The following is a 26,737-nucleotide window of genomic DNA, read 5'->3' as shown; positions in this document are numbered from 1 at the left end:
GCAACAGGTAACGTGGCCTTACAAATTGGCAAGTGGTATACTTTCAGAGAACAAATGGTTTTTTTAAAAGTCGGCTGCATCTCCCCCACCGTCTGCACACACAACACCCCCACGCCAACTCAAAATCCGAGAAAACCAGGTACTGCATTGCCGCCGGCAGCCCTGCTCTCTAGCGCCCTCTTGTGGCCAAACTCGGAACACCAGCGATGTACCTTGAAACTGGCTGTTTGGCTCCAAGGTAACACACTATGGAAAGGGGTTGACGCCTTTGCTGGTCTTGTCTTTCAAGACTCAGGCCTCTTGCTTTTATAATCTTAACAGAAATATTACCCTCGCTGGGTAATATTGTTTTGGTCTTTAAAGCAGCAGCTATGGAAACATTTTTTGTTAGAGTGGGTTAAGTTGAAGAGCAAGAACTGCTGTAGTCATTTGGTTAGGCGGATAGTAGTGAGGGTTAATAGCCATGAAGCTGAGGATTCTGGCTGGGTGGGACTTGCATTTTCCATTTTTAATTTTTACCTGAATTTGTATGTTCAATGCAGCAACATTTCTCAGGCAGAAGCATTTCTAATTCACACTGCTGGCCAACGGTTAGCCTTATGCAAGGATTACCTAGGATTTCCAGACTACAAACTCGATAGCGGAGAGCACCCTTGTAGCCCCACCTTAGCTCTTTTATCTCTGTGTGGGGCAAACACCCACAAAAATGCCAAGGGCAATATTTTTAACCAGTCTTCTTTCTCGTAGGTTCTCCTTCCTCTGAGCTGTCTCTGATTTGGAGAAATGACTGCAGTTGTGAGCTGCTGCTAACTCCAGCTGGGTGGGAGGGTTTCTGTTCTTTCTCCCTCTCTGGAAAAGTTAACTAGAAACTAAGAAAGAGGTTCAGATCGAAGTAACTGTTTTCTTCAGAAAGTTCCATTAATTAACTAGATTAAAGGAAGTTAAGTGATGTTTGGAGGAAAGTCATTTTAGAAGGCTGAGGTCCAGAGGATGAGGTCTAAAACTTCTAATGTGGATGTTTAATGAAGCTTGGCAAAAAGTTAAATGATATTAGAAATTGAAGGTCACCATATATAAAACCAGTTGTTGCCTGAAATCAATCATTTCAAAGGAGCATCTTGAAAGTAGACATTTCGCTAGCCTTTGCCTAGACCATACTGAAAATTAAAAACTCAGGGTTCTGAGTAAGAATCACTTGACCAATAGCTAAGGTGAGTCATGGCCTTCTTAGAATAGACACAACATCCTCAAGTCAGGATGTTGAGAACATGGGTTTACTAATTTGCAAGGCGGGGCCCTAGCTTCCAGTAGGGAATGTGATCAGGATTTCATGGTTCATCCCCCGCCCCCCCCTTTCAACAGGTGGTACTGAGTCATCCGTGTACACAGTGACTGCTCTGGCAGTTTCATCTGTTAGGATTAAATTTCCATTTGTTCTATTACTTTATGAAGTGATTTTTACCACTGAATCAGATATAGCACTTCCTCTAGGTCTTAGGGATTTTTTTTTCAATGTTTGTAACACCGTGTTTTTCAAAATTTGTCCCAGACAGGTCTGTAGGTCTTCCTGGGTTGAATGGACTGTTTACAGGAGGGGAAAATTCAGGGCCCAAGGTCAGGGTTACAGAATTATATAAGGTTTCCTGTTTGGGCAGCTGGTCTACCAGCTCCTCGGGTTGTGCAGACTGGGTCTTGTTGAAAGACAGCATGCCGAGAAGGCCTGGGGTAGGGATGGTGCGAGGAGCAAGGAAGGAAGATTTCCTTTTAAGCTTCTCATCAACCAGCTTTCATTTCTTTTCAGATGTCACTTCTCAGTAACACCTTCCTATATTCTCTGTTGGGTGAGTTTTTTTTCCCCAACCAGAGTGAGAGAATGGAATTGCTTAAGGATATAAGAATCACAAGGGCAGGCATTGTTGCCTGCTTTATTCATGATGACTGCAGTACTTAGAGCATGCATGAAATGTAGTAGTACCGTGGTAAATACATGTTACAGGAAGGAATGAATAGGGATGGGAGGAGACTTTCTGGAGAAAAAGAAAAATGGACTAATATTCAGAAAAGGAGGTCACCAGGGTAGAAGTAGGCTGAATATGGGCCTTCTCTGTGACCTTGGCTTTTGCAATAGAATTTCCTATCACCTGTGCCCACTTCTGTTTGGCATTGGCCAAGAGCTGGCCAAGTGCAATTGTGATTGGTTAACTTTTAACATGTGAAAGCCCAACCTAACGTCAGCTGAAACTAGTTGGTCCTGTGGATTATCCACTTAACCGTTTCCATCCTCTCTGCTTGGCTTTACTCACTGGCATGTATGATGGACCTGGAATGCTAACTGCCCTTTTCCAGTGCAGCTGCTTTCCTTCTCCTTAGTTCCTGTCATGCATTATTCTTTGACTTTCTGTGCTCTGTCTGCTTGCACAGGATGGGTATCTGAGGGCCAATAACTCACTTTACCTCCTGATCTTATTTCAGGAGAATTTGTATCACATGCACAAGGGGACCTGGAGCCTGGAATACAAGGAAAAGTCTGGAATGGAATCATACAACTGAACAGGACTCTCCTGCCGTGTCGCTGTGTGTCTGGTAAACAAAGTAGAACTCACAGGTACCTACGTTGAGGCTGTATGAAGTAGCAGCTGGTTTCTAGATGGGAGCTGGGTATCGGACACTTACTGCCAACTTGTCTCCCTCAAGAAAATGGCTGTGCAGTGAGTGTCTTGTGTACAAACCAGGGAACGTCCTGTTTAATGACAGTCTGGTCACGCTAAGCCCTAAGTGAAACTTCAGGCTGGGTTTATCAGAAACATCTGCTCACGGGTAAACTTTCTGGGCTTGGGAGAGATGGCAGGCCTATCAAAGCAGCCTGATACTGCTGCCCTATGGACAGAGGGCCTGGAGGGAGGGCTTAATCTGGAGCAGAAGCTTTTTTACAAGGCAAACTCAAACCCCCAAACCTAGGAAAACAGGATGTGTGGGGAAGTAAAGAAGAAAGAAAATGCATCCACCGTTCCTTCCTGTTGGTTTCGGCATGATGAGGAATAATTACCTGGGTTTGGAGAGCAGGGCATGTGGGAGGCCACAGGAGGGCCTGGTCTGTGCAGTTAGGCAGTTAATTATTCATTCTATTCCTTTCCTTTTTCCTCCCAGAAACCCCCCTTTTTAAAGGAAAAACTATCTGGGTTAAGTTGTGGAATAGTGATTTTGTTAGCCCACACCAGCCCCTTACCGACTCTCAAATGACAGAATCAGTGCTTTAAAATGACACCTCATTACCCAACTGTGTCCCTGACAGAGGAGGACACAGATCCAGAGAAGAACCTGTCCAGGTGTCCCCGAGGGCTTTTTCTGTTCACAGCATGCTGCAAACATGAGTTCAGTAGTCAAATCAACCTTTACAGTTAGTACAAGACTGCATTTTAAAATTCCACTTCACAGCTGGGTTTTTATCGCTTGCCAAAAGTAAGCAAGAATAACCTAGGACACTGCCCAGGCCTGCGTTCAGTATCAATTTACTCCTCCCACCCTACCGTCATCCTCATTCCCTGTGTTTAAAGAAGCTGGGTGCTCCACCTCTAATACTAACTCCTGAAGTGGCAAGAGGGCTGCAGAATTTGAGTTGCACACATCGTCCAGGGTGGAGTCCATTCGGAACCTGGGTTCTTCCCAGCCAAGCCTCCTTACTTAACTTTGAAAGAGCTGCCTTAGACTTCTGTCCTTAAGATTCTCCTCTGCACGAGAGCAATGCCTGCATCCAAAAGCCCTTGTCTGAATCACTTGGTTCAATGTGCTTGGAATTCAGAACTTCTTGGATTGTAGTAAGCTAACACACACGAAACACCCAGGGAATGGGGCAGCGCCCCTTAATCTTGTTCTCTAACCTGTCTGCAGGAAGAGGTAGACCAGTCACCCCGCACATAGTTTCAACGTCAGGTTTTGGCCAATGGCTTTCAGAATTGCAGAGGAAGAGATGAAGTCCACCCACTCCTTCAGGTCACACCCCCTGCCCTTCCCCCACATCCTACTTCCTCCTTCAGAAGCATCTCAGGTCCTGGATGGAGCTGTGTCCCAACCAAGCCCACATAGAGGGTGGTGGATGGGTGGTGATGGGGTGGTATTAGGCTTGATATTCTGGGTGGTCAAGGTTTCTATACATTTAAGGCAAAGAGGAATGTAAGATCATATTTGGTAGTACTTCTGACCCTGTCTCTCTTTCCTTGACCATGTTGGAGTTCTGGATATTTATGGATTTATTACTGTGTGTGTTTCACATGCTGTATTCAGAAACATTCTTTTCTAGATTTTTTGTTGTAATGGTTGTAGGGGTGCTAGTAGGAATTTTAACTGGCCTCTTCCCACAAGGTTGAAGGACCTTCCCACAAGGTCCTTATAAATTACAGAATGGGGTGGTCTGATGTGCTCTATAGACAAACATTTCATATTTGCAAGGTTGCAGGGATTCCTTTTTGACTCATCCTTTCCATCACTCTTCCCCATTCTTATCCCCTACATGCAAGCTATCGTCTGACTTCACAGCAAAATGTGTAAAACTGACATTTTTCTCGGCCCACCATAATTGGTACTGTGCCAATTGTAGAGGATGGTACCATGCCAGTTGTGGAGGATGGTTCTGTGCCAGTCCAGGCTGGATGCTGTGCTAACTTGATGCAGCTCAGGACACTGGCCTGAAAGTTTATCTGCAAGGGATCTTCATTTGCTAAATGAATGTGCCACTGTCTCACCTGAGGGTTTCAGCCCTGGGCAGGTTCACTATGGAGATGGTGAGACTGAGAAATGACAGTGGAAGGTTCTTGGAGTAAAAGCGTTTATACCCGGCTTTATTCTTCCAGCTATAGGTCGGGCACTAGAATCACGTCTGCATCCAGCAGTCTGAGGTCTCCTTGACTTGCCTCTCCAGGTGTGGAATCACTGCGTCATGAGCTGGGGCAAAGGAGTTTGAGTCTCCAGTATTCTCAATGCTCAAGGCAGAGCCTTCCACAAATGGGGCAGAAGAATGGCACACACAGTTTGAAAATCATTTTGACAAGACTCGTTTTTATACCACATTCCAATGTAAAAGGTAACTGAAGTAATTCATGTAACATGGCTTGGATCAGAGCAGACTAATGAGTGAGTAGAAATGTATTATGGAACTGCAGGTCAAGCACTAGAAATTTTTGTCTGAAACAAGCACTGCACTGCCTCCTGGTGTGGGTGGCATTCTACTTTTCCAAAGGAACCAGAGAAAGTAAAGGAATACGATTTGATTATTTTGGATCTGTACTGTCACAGATGAAAGATTTTACTGTCAACTCTGAAAAAGCAACTTGTACCCACTACAAACCTACCCGGCCGGAGGCTATTAAAAGATTCTGTGTGTTGAATGTTTGAGGCCCAGGTTGGGATTTCATCTCATGCTATGGGATTGGCTCACGGTTGCAATTTACAGTTTGTGACCATGATAGCCAGCTGACCACAGAAGTGCTAAGGTGAGGGAATGCCGAACAAGAGGAAAACCAGCGCTGGTCTCTGGATCAAAATTAACTACCAACAAAGAGTTAGGAAATGGATCAATGGCCAGGGAAGCATTTTGGTGACCACTGCCCAAAGCTGCAGCCCCAGTGCAGTTGCTGATAACCTTGTCAGCCCTCCAAATAAAGGCACATCTTGTCACCCTCAGGCACCTGGGCCAGAGGTAATAAAACGGTTGACTTATAAGGGTGGAGTCAGTCAAACCTCAGCCTCCGTAATTAAAGAAAACTGAAATTGCCTGTCATTGACAAAAAAAAAAAAAAAAAAAGGCGGGGGAGGAGGGAGAGAGAAAGGAAAAAGGCCAAAGGCAGGAAATTGCATTTGTCTCTCTCCTTGGATTTTAAAAAGGAAGTGATCCTACCAGCCAAAAGTTTTCCAGCGAGTGAGAAAAACAGCCTGGCTCGGCTGCCCTCTCCCCGGGTAACAGGATTGCTGACAGTTCGGGTCCACGTGACGGCCTAGAAAAGAGGCTCAGGCTGATGAAAACCGAAGAAATCTTCTTCGGAGTTTTCCTTTCTGAATGTCAATGGCTGAGTCAGTGCGTTGCTGAGCGGGGAAGGAAGTCACAGTCACACAGAGTGACTCATTCAACGCTGTTCGCTCAGGCAGGCGGATAAAAAGTTTTAGCGAAAGCAGTAACAATCTCCTTTAAATACTAGCACAGTAAGGAAATTCTTCTCTTTCAGGCTGAATGCCATCCACACAAAAGAGCTCCTGTTGACATCTCATTTACAATCTCCCCCAGGACACAGACAAGACCATTTCAATAAACCCAGCTCAGAAACACCTATTGTTCAAAATCTTCAACTAGCAACAGGCTACCACCACTCCCTATTGTTTTGTAAAATAAAAGATTTAGAAGGGGAAGGATTGGGGCTGTGGAAGCTCTGAAAAGAGGTAGGGGAAAAAGTCCCTTTGACTCGAGGCTGTCAGAGTGCACAGGAAGAATAAAGTTGATGAATTTCCATTTTCATAAGAAGTGCATAGGAATGCCCGTTAAGCTTCTGAACTAGTGATTGGGAATTCTAAATTTGATGCCAACTTTGTGTGTAAAGAAGCTAATTCCTGCCAACTTGTTTGCGAAGTGGAAAGCCGGAGACTGTACTCACCCTCTTCTCAGCCTTACAGAAGCCCAGATAGCAGCACAAGCAAACGCACCAGGTGAGTCTTTGATCTCGGCTGTTGCCCTGGGATTTATAGCCTGACCTTCTTTCCAAGCAGGATTTTTTCTGGCTCAGAGCTCACTCCCCTGCATTAATGATTTTCTCCTTTGCCTGAACACTGCTTTGCTCCCCCTTTTAGTAAAACTTCAACACTTTCTGGAGTCGTATAATGTAGTCCTAAAACGGCTTTTCTTCAGATAATGTTCCACATTAACGGGATACGTTTGATTTACCAAAAAGGGTGGCAGAGCGTTTCTCAAATCTTTACCCCTCTAATAGAAGTTATGGGTATCTTTACCCCTCGACTATCTTTACCCACAGAAGAGATCTTACAGTTAACGGGTTCCTCATTTCAGCCAGTGACTCCTTTATCCATCCAGAGTTCAAACCCACACTGCGGGCATCATCTCTCTCTTTGGCTCTTGAATCCCCCGGGAATCATCCCACACCCTACAATACACCTGTCTGCTTTCCTAGATCCTATTAGCTCCTTTCTGGAGGATCACAGCAACTAACTGACTCCCGATTCCTCGAACTACCGGTTGTGACTTGTTAATGGGACATGAAATCCATTTTTGAAAATGAAACAGCTTGAGAAGTGTCAGAGTGCACCAAACAAAGGAACAGTAAGTATTGTTTTGTGAAATGTGTTTCAGTTTGTGTGTTCAGATCTGAGTACATTCTGGGCAACAGGTAAAATGTATTTCGTTAAAATATTTTGAGAAATACTTTAATTGGTCTCTCAGGGTCTGTCTTGTCTCTGCTTCCACACTGCTGTACACGCTTAAAGCAAGAGTGGAGAGTGGAAGATCCTGGACAGATCCTGTCACTCCTGCGGACGGGTCTGCCTTCAGGATAAGTGCTGACTCGAGGGCTTTAAAGATTCCAAAGAACTTGGTTCCCCACGCACCTTCGAGGTCTCAGAACTCTACATCCTCCTGCCCACTCTTACTTTTAGTTATTAAAACCATTAAGTTCCCTGGTCTTTGCAGATGGAATTTCCCCTTTAGGGACATGCTTTCCTCCTCTTTCCCCTTCAGGTATCGTAGGGGTCACCTCTGCCAGGATGACTTCTGGAATGTTCTAAATGACTCCCCCAGTTCTTATTAGAACACTGTACTTTTTATCTGACAAAGCACTTAGTACATTATAACTATCTTCTCAATTCCCTATTATTTAAGCTCCAAGTGGGCATTCAGTAAATATTGTGTAAATATTTGCATCGAATGTTTCACATAGCTCAACATTTCCTTTCTACATACCAATTTGAATAGTTTATTGTAAAGTATCATCTCCATTTTTCAAAGCTTTTGTGTTCATTTTTTTACACTTCAATATCTCCTGTTCATTTGCTTTTCAAACACTGATTAATGTGAAAATTAACTGGACTTTTGAAAATCAAAGTAATAAAATTTGGAGAAAACGGTTCAACTTTTGCCTGGTCATTCACCCTCCTGAAACTCAGATCCTTCACACATTAAAAGGAGGGACAGAATTCCGTAATCTGTGGTCTCTCTTCCAGTTTGCTACTCTGAACCTCCAGCTTCAACATTCTCCTTTTATGGACTAGAGAGGTTACGTGATTTTTCCCAAGGCCAAACAACTTTTTTGTGGCAGAATATAGTTTGTCTTTCTGTAGAATTTTAACAGTAAGCAGCACACAAAAAACAAAAACTTTACCCGGCAATTAATAGTGCCACTAAGTTTGTGTGAAAGAGAATCATAAAATTAAAGAAAAAAGGGACTTCAAGAAAAAAAAGCCATCTACAATGGATTCCTGCCTAAGCAGGTCTTAACATTTTTTAAAGTCTTGCTATTATTTTCTATTAGATGGAGAGATGTTCAGATTTCCTTCCTTAAATTGGAAGTGAAGAACTAGGAATTCTGTGCCCTGATCCTTTGTAGTGGGCATTCCACGGAGACACAGCAGACACACACAGCCTTCCTGAAGGTGCCAAGAGCATCCTACGGCCTTTCTTAGTGCTGAGGCCTTGGTGCCTTGACCCAAAAGCCACATCGCATCAGGATGAGATTTCATGTCAGTTCTGGCAACCCCTCCCCTCCTTCCCAGCCTGAGTCCCATTGAAGTCTCTACTTCTGCTCCACTTGCTTTATTTACTATGGAGTTTGGGTTTCAATAACCTGCTCTATAAATCAGAAAGTCAACGGAAATACACGCCCTTAGGGAAAAAAGAAACAACGACATTACTTGTATTTGTCCTAATGTGATATGCTGCACTCCTTGACCATCTAAGTCGGTGTGCCCATTGGTTGTTTTTTTCCCTCTAAACTGACCAGCAGCAGCTTTGTTTGACAGAAAATGATGGTAGGTAGACCTTGACTTTGAAATGCATTCTTACAAAGAAAAAGTCAAAGTTACTTACTGCTGTAACGCTATGTAGAACTACTATATATGTGATGACCCAACTTAACCTCAAGTTGTTACAGCCAAGTGATGGGCTTATGGACAATTTTTATTTTATTATTTGGGCTTTTCTGAATTTCCCAATTTAAGAAAATGAACATGCGTTACAATTGTCATCATAGAAAAATACATATGTTAGAATAAAAATTAGATACTCTATTATGTCATCGCTGCTCTTGATACCTGATGAAATAATTTAATTTTTACCATATATGGTGCTTGGTATTTTGTCTTTCTTTTAACCCATTTGCTTTTGAGGGAAATTTTATAGGATTGCCACATGTAAAAGAAAATAATGAAAAATTCTTAACATGATTTGATATTACACTGTCTTTAAAAGCTTGAAAGCAGGAACAGTGACCCATAGACACAGCCAAATACTGGCGTAGAGCCCCTTCACCGTCTGGCTGCTATATGTTTTATTTGCTACAGGACAAAAGGGTGAGAAGGGAATTATGATGGGAATGCTTCTGGGAAGCTTTACCTTCCTAGACACAAATCAGGGACCTTTTTCTTCCTCTGGACAGTGTCATCAGCAAGCGGTACCTTGACCTGTGGCTGCCACCCGGGGCATCTGCTTGAGAAAAACCCGTGCTCAGCTTGACAGGTGGAAAGATGCCAAAAGCTGATTGGCTACATTCATGGGCTGCCCTAACTTTAGACTTGCGATTATTTGAGAAAATAAATGACTTTATCATTTAAGTCATCTTGACTTCATTTTTAAAAGTTTATTTGCTTACTTACTTGTTTTGGCTTGGCACTTCCAATCTTCCATGTGACTTCATAGATATGAAGTGCCCTTTGTTCCCTGGAAAACTATTTATTCATCAAGATACACTTCTTTTGTGTGCCATCAGTAAGTGGTCCTCTGCATCTTTACTATAGAACTCATCACACTTTACTTGTTACGTGAAAGCAGAAGAAAACTAGCGATCAGAGAGATCATTGGTAACTATTTACTTGTCAGATTAAATGATTCTACGTGGCAAATTCTACTACACAGGATATCACCAGACCATATTTTCTCTTTCAAAAAGATTCTCAGACTTGGTGGCCCAGCTTCTGCAGTGGTAAGATGGCCGCTGGAAAGGCAGCACCTTGAAGTCAGCCAGATGCCGTGCAAATCCTGACCTGCTGAGTACAGGCTGCATGGCCTTTATGATTCAACTCTCATCCCGTTTCTCATCTTTTGAGTCAGGGCAATGACACTGATAATGAGACGAATGAAGAAGCTGTTGGTGTGTAAGGTGACCCAGTGTGACACTTCTATCTGACAAAAGAAATAGGCACTTTTCATTTTCCCCCTCTTTCCTACATTATTTGATACAACAAAATTCAAATATTACAAAAACGATCTTGAGAACTCCTGGGGGAGTCTACCTGAGGGAGAAATTCTCTACTTTGCACATGTCTGGGTTTCTGCAGCGTGAGGAGCCTGGCACAAGGGTTGCAGGCGTGAGTCCCTATTTTAAGATGCTTCTCCCTTGTGTTTGATATTAAAACCTCATCTCATCACTCTGGTCTCAACTCATAAATCCTCTCTTTAAAGAGGCCTTCCCTTGACTGCCCAGCTTCAAGTAGTCCATCCATGCTCTCCCATCGCAGCCCGGCAGCCCCCTGCTTATAGCAGGAGATACACACGGATGATAAAATGGACTCTGAAGATGCTGCCTCTTTTAGGTGAAGCTAAAAGCACCTCCTGTTGGGTGGGGAGTTGTGGCTGGCCCATTTTGCTCTTCAGCCAAGTCCTTAGCAGTTTTCTGCCCCTGGACCCCCTCCCAGCCTTCCTGGGCCTCTGCAGGCTGCTATCTCCAGATGGCGTGAAGGCCCCACTCCGCCCCCTGAAATCACACACCTGCTTGGCAGGCTAGTCCCTATCAGTGGTTTAAAACTTTTTTCCACACTCTATTATCACCCTTCAGTTCAGAAAAGAGCAAAACAAAAACACTTGCAAGCATATTTCCCTTTGCCTTCCTGGTCAACACAAAGGATTTCCAGCCAGAGAGGGCTGAAGGGCAGAATGTGAGTGGGCCCTGCTCACTCTAAGTTCAAGTACTTGAAAATTTAAAGTCCTAGACCCTCTCTAAGCACAGCATACAGTCTGTCAAGTAGATTTCCTTAGTTTATTACTAACAAGGTAGGATACCATCTCTAAAATCATCCACTTAAATTACTAGAAAACGAACAAACAAGAACTTCCTATGCCTTAGAGCAATATTGCATGGTATTTCAGAATGTAAGTGCTGGAGGCAGAACTGAATTGAAAAGTGCCTTACCTAGGGAAGGTTTCTTAATCTGTTTAAACGTCAGTTTTTTACTATGTACTGTGAAGATTAGACTACCTCCCTTATGGGGTTGTTGGGAGAATGAAATGAGAAATGCTCAGCGTATCACCTGACACAGAGTAAGTGCTCAATAAATAGTACACATTAACAACAATAATCCCCCAATTCCATTAGGGCAATTCCTTCATTCTGGCTTAACAGTTGCCCCTGTGGTCCTACACAAAAGGCCCTCCAGCCTCTGAAGTTCTCTGCAAAGGTGGCCAGATTATGCCAGCCCATCTCCATGGCAACCAGAGGTTTCTGTTATCTAGTCTGGTGCCAGGTAGGTGGTAGGTGATGAGACAAACTGAATCTTAGGGTAAACCTCTCTTGTTTAGTGTACTCACCAGCAGTGCTCCTGTTCTAGATCCATGCAGAATTCTGATTTCATGTGACCTTTAAGTCACAATTTCAGTCATAAAAGTACTTCCAAACATTGGCCCGCTCGCTCAGACACTTTTTTATTTTTAGCTATTCCCCAGATGTCTACTTTATATAGAAATAAACAGAAGAATCAAAGCTTCTCTAGTAAAGTTATCTCAAGGTCTCTCATTTAGTCCATTTTTCTATTGCTAGCATAAGGGGTTAGATTAGGAAGTCAGTTGTTGAAAACAGTTTTTTGAGCTGCAGTGAAATGTGGGTAGCACTTTATTTCATAAGCTGTTTTGGATATAAAGTAAACTTTTTCAGGAACAAGGCCTGGCATTCTGCAGAAGGAATAAAGGAAACAAAATTGATTAAAGGGCCTAGCACCTAATACACCGAGGAAGTATGAATTTATGAAGCAATGGAATGTACAAATGAGTAAAAAAATCCTTGGAATTCCAGATCTATAAATTAGTAGGTCTGTGATAGTGCTGTTAAGGATGATGCACTTAACTATTCTATGCTTTATTTTATAACAATCTTCAGAATGGGACAGTAACTATAAGGTGGTTGGTACAGTGAAAGATAAGGAGGGAGCATGTGGAAGCCCTTTGTAAATTGCAAAATGCTCTGCAGATGCCACAGGAGCAACAACAGCAAAAGCGGTTAATAGTTACATTTTTGGGAGCCAGGTGAGTAATTTTTCCAAACCACAATTCTTCCTGGAGCAGCATAAATTGAGTTGGCCTTTGGCTGATACTGAGCTGGGACTCTGGGGATACCACAAAATTGTTTATAAAATTGCACATTTAGGCTCAATAGGAGGGGGGAAATGCTGTAAAAATTAATAGGGCCAAAGGGAATGGTCTCTAATCACCAAATTGCACACTTCCTTTCCCAACGGCCTCCAAAACACAAATAGTATTTGATAGAAGAACACCACGGTGACAAATAGCTGCATTAAAAAGGAACAATTCTTCCAACAAAGCTTAGTAGATTTTAAAAGTGACTGGAGTCAAACATAACTTGGAGGAATTAATTTTTTAAATGATGCGTAAATAGAGTGGACCATTTCAGAGGTTTGTGAGTAAATGAGCAGAAAAGTTGGGACTAAACCCTCTAATGTCACCATAGTAAGTGCTTGTGGCAGGGGTGAGGGTGTGTCTATTTTCTTGAATAGAAGCTTGCTGCTAAAGAGAATGGGTTGAGAGGTGCTTAATAAACCGGCTCCAGTACACCCCTTTTTGAATTCAGAGCACAGAGGAAGACTGGGCCACAAGAAGATAATCTCTCAGGGAGCTGGAGAATTGGCCTTGGAAATACCCAGGTGATGAGAGAAAAATTCCAAAGGAGATTTTAGCAGGTGGGAGGAGGTCAGAGTGGAGATAGCAAGTCTGGGTAATAGGAAAGGGAGGCAATGGGTAAAGGGGAGGCCAGCAAACATTTTTCATTGCTTTGTCTGAGGCAGAGGCAGCTCTGAGCACGGCTGTGAAGCAGGTCAAATTTCATCTTTCTCTCCCTGGGCAGTTGGAGATCCTGCCACCCTGCACTCCTGTTCTCACTTAATTCCAGATTTCCCAGATCTCATTCATTTGCTTAGGGACTTGCTCTTTGAAAGGTGAAAATCTAGGTAGTCTGATAATGGCATGCACTGGGGCAGGGGATGGGGATTGCATTTTTCAGAGAATTCTTGCAAATATTTCTTTCCTCCTAACATAAAATACTCCAGAGTAAAACATGTATTTAAAAAGTGGGGGCCTGGGGGTGGTCTCTCTAAAATCTGCCTTAATTCCAAGAAGCATCTAAAATTGGGAATTTCTGACACTATAAATAGACCCATAGTGGCAGCAAACACCTTTCCATGGCTTTCAAATCCTTAAGCCTGGAAAGGGAAGAACTAAATTTTATACTTTAATGTTACAAGCATGGAATTGTGCTCAGTACTTTGTACACATGGTCTTCATTCCATTTTACGGATTTGGAGGTGGGGATGAAGTTCAAAGAGGCTGGTAACCTGCAAAACTGTACTCCATCTGACACGTTCTTCTAGAACAGCGGTCAGCAAGCTTTTCTATAAAGGGCTGTATAATAAATCTTTTAGGCTTTGTGGACAATGCAGTCTCTGTGTCAACCACTTAATTCTGCCATTGTGGTAGAACCAGAGGCAATATGTAAATGAATGGGTGAGGGCTGTCTTGGAGAGGGAAGCCAGAGTTGGTGTAAGAGCAGGATTTGCCAATCCCTGCTCTAGAACATTGCCACTTCCAATCAAGGGATGGGGTCTAATTGCCTTCCTGTTGTATCCAAGGTGGCAGGTGATTTGCTTATGACCAAGAGACTATGAAGGAAGTGACACTGCATGACCTCCTGGGCTGGTACAGCTATTTCTACTTTACTCCCTGGGACAGCTGCCTGCTTGAAGCCCTGAGCCACTGCAAAAGCAGTCCAAATGTCCTGAGGCCACCATGCTGTAGGAAGCCCAGGTTAGACATGTGGAAAGATCACATGGAGAAGCCTCAAAAATCTAAGAAAGATAAATGCTTAGCTGGACCCCAGTTGTTCCAGCCCAACACCGGACTGCAAGTGTGGGAAAGACCCCAAGCCATAACCGCCCAGCTGGAACTCTAACCAAATTCCAGCACCATGGAAACTGAGGAATAATAATAAGATTGCTGTTGTTTTAAAGCACTAGGTGTTTGAATGATGTTACATAGAAATAAATAGAACACTGCCCTAAGCTAGTGAGTGGCAGATGTGAGATTCAAACCTAGGTTGGCCTGCCCCAACCACATATTCTACTACACAACTGCTTCCAGCAGCCTTTAAAAAAAATGTGCTAAACTACATGTAACATAAAGTTTGCCATGTTAATCATTTAAAAAATGTATGGTTCAGGTGGGGGCAGAGCCAAGATGGAGGCATGAGTAGAGCAGCAGAAATCTCCTCCCAAAACCACATATATCTATGAAAATATAACAAAGACAACTCTTCCTAAAATAGAGACCAGAGGACACAGGACAACATCCAGACCACATCCACACCTGCGAGAACCCAGCGCCTCGGAAAGGGGGTAAGATACAAGCCCCGGCCCGGGGGGACCGGAGCACCCCTCCTCCCAGCTCCCAGCAGGAGGAGAGGAGTCAGAGCGGGGAGGGAGATGGAGCCCAGAACTGCTGAACACCCAGCCCCAGCCATCTGGACCAGAGCGCAGACACAGTGCATGCATGGGGTCCTGGATACTAGGGAAACAGGGCAGCAAGACCGGTGAGCGGGTGCCTGAGGCTGGTGCCTGAGGACAAAGAAAATCGTGCGTTTTTCTTTTTTTTTGTTGTTGTTGTTTTGGTTTGGCGAGTGCTTTTTGGAAATCTTAAAGGGACAGGGCAGGACACTTAGTACGGAGGCAGGGAATCTGGGGATCTCTGGACACTCTAACCCCCTGGGCAGCAGGGAGCATGGAGGCCCCTTACGGAGATAAATAGCCTCCCAGCTGCACCCCTCCAAGGGGCTCCACCATTTTGGAGCAGCAGCCCGAGCCAGGCCATGCCCACAGTGACAGCAGAGATAAACTCCATAGCAGCCGGGCAGGAAGCAGAAGCCCTGTCTGCGTGTTCCTGTCTTCACGCAGCTGCCCAGCACAAGCCACTAGAGGTCGCTGTTCTCCCATGAGAGGTAGGCCACAAACCAACAAGAAGGAAAGCTCTTCTAGCCGTCACTCGTACCAGCTCTGCAAACTATCTCTATCACCATAAAAAGGCAAAACTACAGACAGACAAAGATCATAGAGTCAACACCTGAGAAGGAGACAGACCTAACCAGTCTTCTGGAAAAAGAATTCAAAATAAAAATCATGAACATGCTGACAGAGATGCAGAGAAAAATGCAAGAGCAATGGGATGAAGTCCAGAGGGAGATCACAGATGCCAGGAAGGAGATTACACAAGTGAAACAAACCCTGGAAGGATTTATAAGCAGAATGGATAAGATGCAAGAAGCCATTGAAGGAATAGAAACCAGAGAACAGGAACGTATAGAAGCTCACATAGAGAGAGATAAAAGGATCTCCAGGAACGAAACAATACTAAGAGAACTGTGTGACCAATCCAAAAGGAACAATATCCGTATTATAGGGGTACCAGAAGAAGAAGAGAGAGGAAAAGGGATAGAAAGTGTCTTTGAAGAAATTATTGCTGAAAACTTCCCCAAACTGGGGGAGGAAATAATCAAACAGACCACCAAAATACACAGAACCCCGAACAGAAAGGATCCAAGGAGGACAACACCAAGACACATAATAATTAAAATGGCAAGGATCAAGGACAAGGAAAGAGTTTTAAAGGCAGCTAGAGAGAAAAAGGTCACTTGGTCCTTGGCTGTGACACCGAGATTGTGCCGGGCTCTGCACACATCACTCTGGGTGTCTGTCCCTGGTGGCAGATGAGGTGTTATTCCAGCTCACCCATGGTGGCTGCAGGGTTTTTCCTCAGCTGCTGCATGACCACCGAGCGAGAGCATTCCAGGACACCAGAGGGGCTGGGCCAGCCCTGGAATTTCAAAGGGACAACCTGGCACGGCTGCTACCTGGCTCACTCTGCCGTGTCACTTTTTCTGAGCTGTGTGGCACTTTGTAGTGAGCTTCCTCACCACCTGAATTCCACAGACCCTAGGACTTACCTTTCTTAGAAGGGAAAAGCCTATTTACTTTCCCTCCAAAGAAACAGTTTACTTTTTTAAGATTCAAGACATCCCCAAAGGTCATGACAAAGACTATTTACAAGGACAGCAGCAACTGACATAAGAAGATACCTTACTGCCTTTAAATTCAAACACCTTCTGTTTATTTTATTTAACTAAAGGGAAGAATTGGTCATAATATTACATCTGATTTAGGCCGTATGCACCTAAGGGTGTCTGTTATGTTTATACCCTGCCTTCAAATCCATATGCTGAAGCCCTAAGATCTAATGTGATGGTATTCGGAGGTGGGGACTTTGGGGGGTGATTAGGTTTAGGGGCATCATGAGAGTAGGGGGATTAGTGGGATCCTCCCCATGGTGGGATTAGTGCCCTTATACTAAGAGACACCAGTAAGATTTCTCTCTTTCTTTCTCTGTTTTCACATGACAGTCCATGCAAGGACATGGCAGGAAGGTGGTGGTCATCTACGCACAAGAACAACGGAGCCCTCACCGGACACTGGCCCTGTTAGCCCTTTGATGTCAGACTCCCCAGCCTCCAGAACTATGAGTAAATTAGCGTCTGTGGTATAAGCCACTCAGTCTATGAAATTTTGTTATAGCAGCACGAGAAGACTAAGACAGTAGTAACTCAGGAGCAAATTCTAAACTCCAGGAAAAGAAAAACTCCCAGGAAGCTTTCACTGACTCCTCTTCCTCCCTGTCCTAAAAGACAGATGTCCTTTTACAGATGCTTCCAGAAGCAAGGTCAACCCACCACACCCAGAATATGCAAAACGGAAGAGCCAAAGCAATGAGTCTTTGAATCTTCCCAGTTCCTCTGTCCCACAGAGCCTCTTCCTCCACCTCCCCAGAGTTCATGACAGCAATTACTACCTGCCAGCTTCCCAAGGGACATGGTTCTTCATTCCCCTATGCCAGGCAGTCTTCATTGCCCCCTTCATGGAAATATAGCTCTAGACATCATACAGGTAATGATTTTATGATGACCAAATTCTGCAACTATTCAGAGGATTATACAAGGAATAGACATATTGCATCTAATGGCTCTGGGCGCCCAGAACTCTGTGCAGTTGTGCTGCCATTTTCTGTCATCACACCCTGTTGGATGTCGGGTGTGTGTTTGGGGCATGGGTGGGTAATGGTGAGGAGATCACCTTCAGGTCAAGCATGTTGGCATGGAGCTGCTCAGAGTGTGTAACGTTCTGCATGGTGGTGCCACCCAAACACTGCCCCAGACAGGAAACAATCTTAGGCTGAATTAGCAATTACTTTTAGGAGATTAGATTTGGGGCAACTTAAACCATTCATAACAGAAAATCATTTGTTTTAAGGCAATTAAACCAAAACCATAAATTTTAATTCTGAGGGACAGAAAATAGATTGGTGGCTGCCTAGGTTTAGGGGGCAGGGGTAGAGAGTGACTGACTGGGAAAATAAAAATGTTTCAAACTTAAATTGTGAGTGATAGTTGCACAACTCTGAATAATCTGAAAAAAATCTAATGTATTTTAAATGGCAAGTTTTATAGCATGTGAATTTTATCTCAATAAGGTTGTTAAGAATTTAATTCTGAAGAAAGTACAGTCTTATAAAAAGAGCTCTCATATTTTATTAATGTTAATAATTTTTTTTTCCCAATTGTTTCTGGTGTGAGATTACTAATACTTTAGGATACATGCTCTTGAGAAGACCAAACTGGAGAAATTATAAGGCTTCAGAGTTTAGGGAAGGCATGGACTAGCTCCCAAGCACACAAACACAGGGAGTGGATTTGTTCAGCCTGAATGGTTTGTCGGTTTTCCTCTATGGTTTTGCCCCTAATAAAGATCCACAGGGTCGAAGGCATGGCTAGAGCAGGTGTGGTTCCTCATACCTGATCTCTACAGTCACTCCCCAATACTGTACAGCTCTAAACATCATCCAGTTATTCTCCAAATGGAGGTTCATATCAGATTCTTGGGGGGAAAAAGTGGAGAGAGAGTGACTTTTAAAATTTGAAAAAGCATAGTTTACCTTGTAATATAATCATTTGTATAGGGGTGCCCTTCTCTCTCTTTATGTAATATTCTGAAAGAATAATTACAGAATGAACATCCTGTGGGTAAAATTGTAACATTTCCAGAATATCTTGCCTGGCTTTAGTACATCTGCATCTCAGTGGTGGAAAGAAGTATGGCTTTAGTGAATTTGCATCATTCTTCAGGGGCGGAGAGAAGTTCACCTCCATATCAATGGGTAATTACCTGGGCAACTGGAGGGCTTATCTGCACCTGAGAGGTGAGGGGGATGGGGCCATTTTTGCTTCTGCTGGAGCAGGAAAGAGAGATGGTCCAGGACTGCAGTTTGTGAGCAATAAACGGATTTTAAACTTTATTTCTCCCTTTGACTGATTTCGATTTTTAGAGGTATTTTGCCCCAGGATTTCCTTTCCCCAGACTTACAAGGATATATATATATACACATATATATGTGTGTGTGTGTATTCTGCTATATTTGTAGAAGTGAGATCCTATCAGAACATCATTTTAAATTTGGGAAATGAAGTACCTATTGGTTTTTATATCACAATGACTCCAAGTAAAGCCTGACCAAATCTTTTTGGCTGGAGGCGCTACTGTGAATGACTCTTAATGTGATTGTGGGAGGGAGGAGGGGGCAGAATACAGGAGGAGATGCTTGGCATATTTCCCTTAAGCGAATTTATCAGAATTTCAGAGTAGAATAAGGTGATTAGTGCCAAGGCTGATTACGTATCTATGTATGTATAGTATACAAAAGGTGGTTTGGATTTTTTAGAAAATTTATAAACATTACTCCATAACTGTATTCAATTCTGTTTCCTGAAACTTCACTGAAATTACAATTCCATAAATTCTGTAATGAAAACATTCTTTTACATTTTGGGTCATTGCCTCCTTAGATAGTCTATAGAAAGCTACTGATATTATTCTCCTGAAACAGTTCACATTTGCACACAGTATGAATTATTTTGTTTGTATATATTATGTAATTATGATTCCATTTGTGTGCAAGCATAGAAAATATGTGGAGAGATATATAAGAAATTTGAACAATGTGACTGGATAGGTATTGTGTAGACTTTTTTTGTTTACGCCATGTAATATTTGAACCTTCCTCTCACTATTAACTTGGATTTTTTATATACATTAAGAAGACAAGTTAATTAAAAGATGAATCATTCTTCTAAAATATGTTTTATAGTCTTTATAATCTACTACAAAGAAAAGGTAGATACTATGTGTTTATTGCTAAATAAGATCCCTTCCTGTAATTGAAAACTTTGATATCCTTTTCCTTTGTTTTTTTTGGACAAAGGACTTTCCTTTGTTTTTCTAGTGGACTGCTAAAAGACATTCTTGGACTTTTCTTTATGACTCAACTCATCTTTGCCCAATTATCTTGCTTTTGCTTCTCTTCCAGTTTTCAATTTCTTGTTTCCGTGTTAATGCCTTGGCATTTATGAATAAAGTCCAGACATATGTAAATTATATTGAGAATGTTGCCTGATTAGCTGCATAAATTCTTATTTCATGACCAACTAAGTCATACATTATGATTTTTATACAAAATGATTCATGACTTACTAACTCAAATATGCTGTTACAGTCCACCACGTGAGATGAGCTAATTAGGAATTACTTGAGATCAATCTTGATCTCTCTCAGTCAGATATTTGCCCAGATGGATTTATTTGGGTGTGAATAAAATAGTTCTAATGTTTATAAAATATTAAATTTCTCACCTGCTATTTCAATTTAATTTTATCCTATTTTTTTAAGCAGAGCAAATTTTCTAACTTTATTATCTGACATAAGGCATTTTGGATAACATTGGAGAAGAGACACTTTTATTAAAGTTTGGAATGACACAAAATGGAGAAATGTGCATAATAGTCACTGAAATTACTACAATGGAAAGTCCAACTAATCTAGCCTGTTGATCAAAGAAAGTTTCACATATGAAATTGTTGAGAATCTGTTTGTCTCATATTCTCAATGAATAGGGACTCCACCTGCTTGGCAGTTTGCAGAGGCTTATCTCACCGAGGCAGCCACTTATTCACATCTGAGCAGTGGGTATGGCCTCTTCTCCGCAGAGGGTAGATTATTGATTGAGGACAAATTCATGGAACCAGAGAAGCTGTCTTGGATATTCCTCAGTAGAGATTCTCTCCAGCAGACAGCCACCATCTCCATCTGGCAATAGATTTACTGACACCTTTGTTGTGTTCAACCCAAACCTTTCTCACTTAATTGAACCCTCTGATATTTCATTCTAATCTTCAAAAGTAAATTGTCAATCTCCAATTTGTAGCCATATTCATCTCCTTCATATTTATGTTTAAAGAGTCATCAATTCCATGAATCCAGCCTCCTTCAGCCCATGGATCATAGGCCTTCCATAATCACGGGATTCTTTGCCTCCAGTCAAAACCTTTATTCATTCATTCCCTACTCTGTCTCCTGAGCTATCTTTTGAAGAGACAAGCTTGATGATTGCATTCACTGGCCTAAAGATCTCCAATGGCTCCTCACCTCCTACAGGGTGAAGAGCAAACATCTTGTTGGGATTTTTATGACAGACCTTTCTTTTCTGCTCCTTCCTATTCTTGCACTACACTCCTTTTGCTCCCTTCTAAAATATGTTTATTTATTTTCCTGTTTGCCTGACTTGACACACAATGTTCCCTCTGCCTGTAATTTCTGCCATCTCTTTTTTTATCTGGAAAACTCCTACTCATAAATTTCATAACTGCTATCACCTCTCTTGTGAAAACTTCCTGAATTATCTACTCTGTCCATGTGATCTCGTAATCTTTAGAAGGTGCTCTCATACTTCTCATCACTGCGCTGTAGTAATAGATTCTGTCTCCCTGAGAGATCACAGCCTATGCCTTGACCATCTCTGAATCCAGTACCTCCACAGTGCCTGGCTCAACACAGTTTTTTTTTCAATTATACTTTTACGTATCTTAAACCAGTTCACATGTCTAAGGTAACTGAACTTCATCTAAGAACAAAACAGGGCCATCAGGAAATGGAACTCAGAATAAGCCTTATTATCTAATGGGTGTCTGGGATACTCTGTCCTTAGTATTATTGTTTTATAATATTGCATGTATATGTTTATGGATATTTACAGGGATAGTTAAAGATCAAGAAAAAGGCAAAGGTTAATAAAGGAATTTCACTTCTTCCTAATGTTATGCACCACATTCCAGCAATATAAAATGGACAAGCAGTGGATCCTAGAAAGTTCTGCATCAGGGTCTTTCCTCTTATCTGCCTTATAGAAATATGTTTAGTTTATTGGGTACAGCTAAACCACAATTTGCTTCTGAGGCTATGACTTTGATTACTCTTTTAAAAATGTTTTTCTAGTTCTTTAAAAAATGTATTAATATAAAGTTTTGGGAAGGATCAATTTCAAATACGTTAGAAAGACTGCCACCTGCCTCTTACATTGTGTTAGCATTTTAGACATTCTCAATTCATAAATCAACTGGTGTAGTATTATCAATTCTAGGTTTCTTTTTTTTCAGTTAGGCAGCTTTTTTAAAATCTTAGGATCTCATTCTTTCATTTTCTTCTCTCAGTCCCATTAAGGTCCACTTCATTGCTTTGAATGTCATCTTGTTAATGAAATAATTTTGTACTTAACAAAGATCATAGTGACGATTCTGCTAATCTTATATTTTTAAGAGTGGGAAAACGTAAAGAATATCAAGCTCTTGAGGCATTGTGTATTTGCTGTTTTTAACATCAGTAAAACATTCAGTTGCATCAGTACTTGGTACTGTCAGTATTTGGTTCTTATATTATCAGAAGAACAGCTCTAAATGAGTCTGATTGTAGCATAAGTTCACCAGGATCCTAACATTGTCACATCAGTCTATGGTATCAAGGTGGATATTAGATGGCAGTGAATCAAAACCAGGTTCAAAACCAGACTTCTTTCTAATGCACGATAATAGAATATGGTCTTCAAAAGCACTTTAAATCAACCGGTAAGTTAGCACCTGCTATGGTAAGAAACAGACCAGGGGTCCCTTGACTTGGGACTGAAATGAATCCTTGGTTGAACAAGTAATTGAGACTGACAAAGCTTCCAAACTGGGGAGAACCCAGCACATGGTGAGCTTGGTCAGTCAGACCCCAGGTGTGTTCCCCATACCATACTCCCCATGGAGGACATGCGTGATGGGGCTCAACCTGCACCCATGGCTGCATTCTTCCACCTGCATGTGTGAACAAAGGACCTTTTCTAGCTGACAGACAATTCTGACTACTGCTCAGAGCAACCTCACTGCTGTCTTTGCTTTCCAGCAAGTCCTTATGGCCAGAATCACTCTCTGGCTCCTTTTATTCCCCTAATACAACTGCTGTTACTAGTACTAGTACGTCATCACTTATTGAGTGCATGCAATGTGCCATACATTGTTCTGCAACCTTAATACAATTTAATGGTTAACTATTATTGTCATTCCAATTGTAAGTGATGAAAAAGAGGCCCAAAGAAGTTAATTAACATCCCTCCATCACACAGCTAGTAAGTAGGAGAGGGAGAATTCAAATACAGGCAGTCAGACTCTATAGAGTTTAACCCTCAACAACTACTCTATACTGAAATATATCCTTCCTGAAACACAGCAAGCAAGATTGTACAGATGTTCCATGAAAGGAAGACAATGTATTTATATATAATACTACTCTATGTATATAATGTATAGAATTATATATAACTAAGATGTTATATATTGAATACATTAATAATTATTAATTAATGTATATTACCAAGGATTCCAGGAGCGGTTGTTCCATACAAATAAGACCATTCACAGTACACACACATATATATGACATACATCATCAGTAAATTATATATATACGTATATGTGTATGTGTGTGTGTGTGTGTATGTGTGTGTGTATATATATGTGTGTATATATATATATATACACACATATATATATACTGATCCTCTATGGTATCAATAGTAGATTGGTTTTTCTATACATAGTAATAAATTCTTGACAACAAATATTAATGCTTCACTCTAGAGTTCAGAAGTACTTTTCAGGCTCTTACCCCTTAACCCCACAGTAATCCTGTAAGGGCATTGAACAGGCATTATTGTGATTGTGGTCTATGTACTGCAGGTGCCAGTGTTTGGCTTATAAGCCTTCAAGAGGATATGAAATGTTTGAATCATGAAAATGGATTTAAACCATGAATAAAAAAACCTACAAAATCAAACTTAAAAATATTTAATGAAATGCTATTGTGAACTAACATTAGGTTAGCATCACTAATTGTTAAACTTAACTATTAACAAAATTCCATTCCATTTGCAAATAATTTGTGGATTAGATTTTTTTCACTTTCTGAGAAATTCCTAAGTATGTATGATTGCCAAGGAATTATAGCTAATCGTAAACTAAATGAGTTTTACATACGTAATTTTAATTGTAAAAAATGATAAAAATTATTTCAAAATGTTTACAGAAAACAAATTCATTTGCTGAGAATGGGGATCATTCTGTAATATGTTTGAAATGATAAAGAGTAGATTTTCTACAAGAAGCTGAGCCTCAGGCTTATGAAGTTCCTCAATCATCTGATTACCCCAACTGCAGGATAAGGACCCTGAAGCACACAGGAAATGATTTGCTGAAAGCAAGCCAGTAAATATGGAGCTGAAACTCAAACATTGCCTCTATGGCATGGTGCTGTTTCTGTCATCGTCTTCAGAGAACAGTCTCCACTGATACCTACATCCTGTTAAATAGGATCACTGCAGGAAAAATGGAAGTTCCATGGCCAGGATCCTCACCTGATCCTAACCTACTTACCCGCTGTGCAGGTGCATGCTGGCATATGTGCTGGCAATAAGCCATTATTGCCTCTGTTATATAAAGAGCATTACCCAGTGCTCGGTGCAGAGGCTGAGGCAGAGGGAAGCAGGAAGGCAGGACCTATGAGGTGGATGGGAGTCTAGTGCTCGACCTACTGCTATTAGAATAATAAGCTTGGTGTGAGCCTTTTTTCACCCCCAGCATTCTGTTATCATTATTCGGTCTCACTGAATCCATAACTTGTCTGGGCTGAAACACTCTGGTGAGACATTTGGCATAGTCAGCAGGATTTGCTGAGACTGAAAAAAAAAGGCTGCCCTCATTGGAGAGGTACTTCAGCAGGCTGCCCTGTGGATGGGGAAATACCTGGGTATCTCCCAAGGGGCTTATGGTCTGAGGTGGCTTTCCTCCTAGAAGAATGGGCCCCTCCCCAGGACTATGGGGAGGTGGAGGTGACTCCTGAGGCAGTAGAGGAGGTTCTTGCAAAATAGGGAATTCAGTAAAGAAAAAGTGCCCACAGGCAGTGGGAACCATGGGTTGGCTATTTCTCACGTTGTAAAGAAAGGCCATAAAGGAGAAGGACATACTCCTGCAAGCAGCCCAGGAAGAGGCAGCACTAGAATGCAGGCCGCAAGGTGCTGTGGAGAGGGTAAAAAATCTGTTGATGACTGAGATAGCCTTGCTGTGAGGCAGTAAGGATGTAGCAGAGGTGGCGTTCAGTGGACAAGAGAGCTGCCAACAGCCCTGGAAATGGAGGAAGAGCTGGGGGAGAATGACGATGTGAGGATGGAGGCAGTGTCAGAGGCACCATCCCCTCTTCTGTAGAAATCCTCCCTAGTTGTAGTTAAGAAAATAAAGACACAGCAACTGTGGGGGCATCCCCCTCCTCAGGTCGTGGAGCACTCCATGGTCTGCCCCTATGCTCAGGCAGAGCAGGTGGATTTGGGCTCCTGAGCCTTTGGGATGTAGGGGTGGATGGGATTATTCTGTCTGGGTTAGAAATGGGAAAGCTGGCTTCCCTGACAACTCATTCTTTCCTGTTGCAGCAATTACAAAATGTATACCAGACCCCAGGGAACCACTTCTTTCTCTATTGGCTCATGGCCCCACTTGGTACTGATGGCCCAATCAGGGTGACTTACCATCTTTCCCCTCTAGGTGTAGGCTGAGCTCCAACAGGTGTTACAGGAGTTGGGCATGAAAAATGGCACTTACAAACCAGAACATCATGGCCTGGATGAGGAGATGTTTTACAATGGGGATGAAGGGTATGCTGCTTCAAATGCCTTCCCTTTCCCTCTGTGGGTCCCTAGTGGCCCTTTTTGCCCCCATATAGGGCAACTCATAAAAGAGGTTTCCTGTATTGTAACAGATCTGGGAGAGGCAGAGGTGAAGCGGGGATGGAAGGGAGTGCTGCCTGCTACCCAGAGGAAGAGTTTAAAGGGCTCCGTGAAGTCTTGGACCCAGATGTGGGTTGATTTGATAAAGGCAAGAGCAGACAGAGAGAAATTGGATGGGAAGTCAAATAGAATCTTACTAGAGTTGTGGCAACGGTTGAAGCCAGAGCAGCGGTTTCTGCTGCTGAGGACCAAGAAGGGAGCAGGAGAGTGGAGCCTGGAGATGAGAGGAGAGAAAGCGGAGCAGAGGCTGAGCTGGGGGCAGAGAGGGAGGCGGACAGCAGTCTAGCGTTCAACCTACTGCCGTGAGAAGGAAGCTTGGTATGAACCCCTTTTTACCGCCAACTTCCTGCTGTCATTATTTGGTCTCCCTGTATCCGTAGTGAACTTGCCTGGAGCTGAGAACTTTCTCTGGCCTGGAGCTACAGTCCCACAAACCAGTGCCTATTGCTACAGATGCACAGTCCAGATCATGTTCACTTATCTGTGTTCATTGTAATTATCTGCAAAAACTCAGCAGCTTCTCTTTCGTCCAGTCTTGTGAAATTGTGCCTGGATTCATACCATACATGAACTTGGAGATTTCACTGTGGGCCATCTGCCTTAGACAGTTTGTAACAAGCTGAAATAAACTGCTTTTAGCCCTATTGGGAAAGTAGATATACTGAAAAGGAGGCTAGTGTGGGGATGACTTAAAGGGTTCAATTATTACTCAATCCTGGGTTTGAAATTTATGACCTTGAATTAGTTAACTTCTCCATGACTTGGTTTCTTCCTTTGTAAATCAGATGATAATAAAGTAGCTGCTGAATTACCATGAGGTTTTAATGAAATAATGCATGTATTCTCTTTGCTTGCTTTAATTATGAACATATTATAAAGTGCTCAGTAAAGGTTAGCTCTTGTATTATTAATAGCCTTCATATCTTGTTAAGAGTATAGTTCTTTGTCCAGGGGTTA

At 42.3% G+C, this 26,737-nt stretch overlaps 1 protein-coding gene and 1 long non-coding RNA gene across 15 annotated transcripts in view; one reads left to right on the top strand and one right to left on the bottom strand.

Moving 5' to 3' along the window:
- Window positions 1-26,737, bottom strand: part of DLGAP1 (DLG associated protein 1) — an 858,481-nt gene that overhangs the window by 84,000 nt on the left and 747,744 nt on the right. The gene's annotated exons all lie outside the window — the stretch shown is intronic.
- On the top strand, window positions 1,721-18,877 carry LOC108395756 (uncharacterized). Of its 4 annotated transcripts, XR_012121161.1 has the most exons (7): window positions 1,721-1,841; window positions 2,473-2,605; window positions 4,848-6,690; window positions 7,170-7,318; window positions 14,116-14,182; window positions 14,808-14,877; window positions 16,932-18,877. It is a non-coding gene; the product is annotated as an uncharacterized lncRNA (long non-coding RNA). The 4 variants fall into 4 exon arrangements; XR_012121160.1 differs by lacking the exon at window positions 14,116-14,182; XR_012121158.1 differs by lacking the exons at window positions 14,116-14,182; window positions 14,808-14,877; window positions 16,932-18,877 and adding an exon at window positions 9,645-10,070.

Source organism: Manis javanica, chromosome 9 (assembly GCF_040802235.1).
Source record: "Manis javanica isolate MJ-LG chromosome 9, MJ_LKY, whole genome shotgun sequence".
NCBI classification, from domain to species: domain Eukaryota; kingdom Metazoa; phylum Chordata; class Mammalia; order Pholidota; family Manidae; genus Manis; species Manis javanica.
The sequence above is the reverse complement of the archived record's forward strand: the minus strand, read 5'-3'. Positions and strand labels throughout refer to the sequence as shown.